At 46.4% G+C, this 4,089-nt stretch overlaps 1 long non-coding RNA gene across 1 annotated transcript; it reads left to right on the top strand.

The window, feature by feature from the left end:
• Positions 1–989: 989 nt before the first annotated feature.
• On the top strand, positions 990–3,874 carry LOC144167786 (uncharacterized). The gene is made up of 2 exons (XR_013322115.1): positions 990–1,097; positions 2,497–3,874. It is a non-coding gene; the product is annotated as an uncharacterized LOC144167786 (long non-coding RNA).
• The last annotated feature ends 215 nt before the right edge of the window (positions 3,875–4,089 follow it).

Genomic DNA, 4,089 nt, shown 5'->3' on the forward strand with positions numbered 1-4,089 from the left:
TGACTCAAAGAGCCAACAAAGTTCGCTTACAATGTGTTATTTAAAAATACTATTAACAAGTTCCGCATCAAACATCCGTTGAGCAAAAATGTACGCAACTTTTTACGAACAGCCGACTGGTGCACCACCTCGTTTCTGAATTCGCAACCACAAAGCCGCCAATTCAAATTGAAACCGCTGCAACGGCCGACCGTTTCAATGTGCGCGGAGCACCGGTTTCGTGACTGTTATTGCTGTTATGTGTTTTTGCGTCCATCAGTTGTTGAGAGGACTGGCAAAACACGGGAATTGAGTGCTTGTGGAATGACAAATGTGGGAAATTCCGCATCGGAAGGCAGCTGTCGAGGCCAGAATATTCGATTCTTCCAACAGAAGGTGAGTGTTATGCACTCCGCTAGAAAGACGGTGCAAAGGAAACCGTTGTCGCCGTCAATACTTTATTTGTGCCCTTCGTTCGAAATCTTAGCGCAAGTGAACGAGTTGTTATGGCAAAAAAAAATGTTGTCACGAAAGCGACGTACAATTGCAGCGATCGAAATGAAATGATGTCCTGGCCTCTGTAAACTTGCGGATGTCAATAAACGATTTGTTCTCACTTGCTGCTCACTGTGGTCTGTGCCAGTCGAGGCCATCTGGTCACCTGGCGTAACATCACTTCACTAGCGCGGCGCAAGTAAACACGCGGCCAGCGTGCCAGCCAGGAGCCAGCAGGAGCAGCCACGGCCGGACTCGACGCCCCTTTCGCGCGCGGGAGGAGGAGACTCGAGTCCGGCCGTGGAGCAGCGAGCCGGCGGCCGCCGTGCGAGGGCAGCCATGTTATTAAGGAGCTCAAGCGGCCTGTGCAAAAAGCATCCGCCATGTTTACAAAGCCGTGTTTACAGCGCCATCAAGCGGGCGTACTGGGTAGTTCACGACGCCGCCACTACGCTTTTTCTGGCACTACAGGCAAAGCTAGACCTTTGCTTCTCTAAAATCCTCCCTGTTCTGTGCGGCAGCGTTTGCACGTGAGTTTCAGCAGCCTCGTGCTAACCTCTGTTGTTGAGAAGGAAACGCCTAGCGCTTTATTTGCGACATCGGTTTTGCATCCTGAACGAAAGGTGAGACTTTCTTTTTTAAAGTGCTGGTGTGGGGTATCATATTTACGTTTTCCTTGTACTGCAAACGGTGCGAGCACTGCGTAACCTCAGGGAATCAGGCATAGCTAGTGCTGCGTCTTTAAGATAAGCGCTTTGGAAACGCCCCGGAAAGGCGTAAGACACCATTTTTTAGCTGGACGTAATGGTATTTTAGGCTGGTTGTGCCGTTTTATCTAGCGCTGAGGGATGCCAGCAGTACGCGCCCGTCGTCGCACGTAGCGTTTACGTGCCGCAAACGACGGCTGTGAGTTGCGGAAGTGGCCGGCCGGCCGGCGGTCCGTAGGTGAAGTAGGCGTTGTGCGCTGTCCCTGCACTGAATTACGTGAGCCGCAGGCTGCGTTGTATTATACTAGCTAGCCATTGCTAGCTTGGCCAACTGTTACTGCTATTATGGCCTTGATGCGCTGCAAAGCCGTCCGGGCTAACGTACACGGCGAAGTAGCCGTATCTGCATTAATTTGGCTTATCTGGGCATAACCAGCAGCCGTACACTCATCGTAAGTTTTACACATGGGTGCATACCAAGCTGCCTGCCTACAAATCGAACTCGCTCGCCGACGCCGATAACGCGTGCTCGTCGCTTCGCTTTGGCGCGCCAGGTACGGTACGCGTCTTTCGTCGGCAAATAACAGCTTTGCTCGAGGCGGGGTGATTGCGCAGTGCATTGAAACCTTCAAATTTGGTCTTCGTTCTACATCGTATATCAATTCCGGTATCGCCGGCATTGCATACAACTGTTCCACACTTGCCGTTTTTTCAAGCGTTTGCTCTATTTTCTCTCGTCATATTTTGGCTAGTTTCATTAAACACGTATTGCGCAGATTGCACCTATTCAGTCGGAACTGTGTGTTTCCTGTCATATCTTTTTAAGGCATGGCCTTTGGCGGTCAGTAGTACTCAGTACGACGCTCACTGCTGCTTGCCATGGTGCTCACACAGCGCCCAAATATACTTTCGCCAGGTGCCCGTTCTCGGGATGCGTTTCTTTCGCGAGCCCGTGGGGCAACAAGTTTGTTTAACGTTCAGCTCGCTCTCGCTCTTCGTCCTGATTTTACAAAAAAAGACAAATAGATTCAGGCTATGTGAGCAGCGTTATCATTCTTGTTAACCCAAACAATAGGTGAATTGCATTAAGAATGTGCCTAACCAGTGTTGCGAAATTACAAAGACCCATATTTTAAGTGTTGCTAATAGCTTGACCGCATGATTGCTGAATAGAATAAGAGAACTTGTGTTTTAAATAGGTGGCATGCACTGGAGGCAATACTTGAATACTAGTTGCAGTGAAATTTACAGACTATTCGCATATCATCTGTCATTGCAAGCAGTTTGTGTACTATATCACCTATCACCTGTGCAGGTCTACAGGTGCCCTCAAGACAGAGCCAACCAGCCAGCTGCATTCGTCATACCAAACATGGTGCAAGCACTTCATGAATTCGTGCCCTCACAGGACTCACAAAAGTGGCCGTGCCTGTTCTCCCAGAGTTATTCAGTTGTATTGATGACTGCCTGCAATGCTTCTTGCTACCTTATTGATGCTTCTGATGGATACCGCAACTGTATTCCATCTATTGAATCTTGCCATTAGCACCTAAAATCTAACGCAAGTCTCGGCACTCAATAAGGCGTGACCACTGAAAAGACTATCGTTGACTCAAGGAACAAACGGTTTTTTATCACTGACATGCCTCAAATCATAAAACCACTAACAACAGCGTATACAGTCTCGCAAGTTATTGTTGCTGCTAGTTGTAATATTGTGAAAACAGTACATTCACAAAAACCCTTTTACATTATGAAGACTGCCAGGGTAAGAGGTCATGCTAAATGTCGTTTGTCACCATACGTGCTGCCTGTTGTCGGACTGGCCTAGATGAAGAGAACCATGTTGGGACCTACGTTGTCAAATGCTTATGGGATTCTGTAATGTGCCACCATTGTCTCATACACGAGAAGCATATACTGCTTCCCTGTTTCTTATATTAGACTGTTCGTATTGACAGCGGAAGGCATGAATTTGTGTGCCTTAATCGAGCCTGGAACCTGTCGGTTGACTACGTGCACGTACCTAAAATATCCCCGCCTGGCCCTTTGCCTTTACTGGGAAGGCAACGCTTTTGGAAGGTAACCCGGCTTCTTGGGAAAATGCACCCTTGCAAGGAACCAATAGGAAGTTGATTTTTTTCCTCTTAACCTTTTGCGTGTGCATCTCCACATAAATGGGATTTCTGTTCAATTACTGCTACTGATTTGAAGTTGCCCTGAGCCAATAGATCTCATTAGCGTTCGTCAAATAAGCTAGGCCATCAAAGCCAAAGTTTTTCCCTTCTTTCACATCCTAACTGGAGAAATTGCCAGACTAAGAAAATTATCTGCGGAGATAGTTGTTGTAAACAGTTGCAAGTATCCGAGTGTCTAGATTATGTTATGGTTGATATTTTTGTATGACTGCAACAGCGCACAGAGTCTGAGGGTGTCGTAGATACAAGTAAACCTGTGGATGGCTGAGTTTCTGGGTTTTCTGCATTTTCAATTACCGTGGAGAAAAACTTTGTGTGGTTGTGATACCTTTACTTGTGCATTTTTTTTTATTCCTGGAAACGTATTTTCCTCTCACTACTGTGTATTGTCTCTGTTGTGTATTACTCACTGTTTATTATATGTGTGTTGCAAAGAATGATGACAATTTGAACTTGTTCCGTTTAGTGCCATGCAATAAATATTTCTTCATTTATGGTGTGTCTCTTTTATGTGGCTCGGCAACATGTGAACACGCGACAGAATTCTTAACCAAGTGTGAGTGGTACTGTAAATTGCAATTTCACTTTTTGAGAAAAAGGTTTTTTTTTTGTAAAAGCATACGGGCACTAAGCCTGATAATGATATATTCAAATAAACACTAATTATTGCATGAAAGCGTCCGCATACCGTACCGATGCCCGTCGCTGTG

The sequence above is a fragment of the Haemaphysalis longicornis genome, unplaced genomic scaffold (genome assembly GCF_048455015.1).
Source record: "Haemaphysalis longicornis isolate Haplotype H1 unplaced genomic scaffold, Haemaphysalis longicornis Haplotype H1 scaffold_2, whole genome shotgun sequence".
Lineage (NCBI taxonomy): Eukaryota > Metazoa > Arthropoda > Arachnida > Ixodida > Ixodidae > Haemaphysalis > Haemaphysalis longicornis.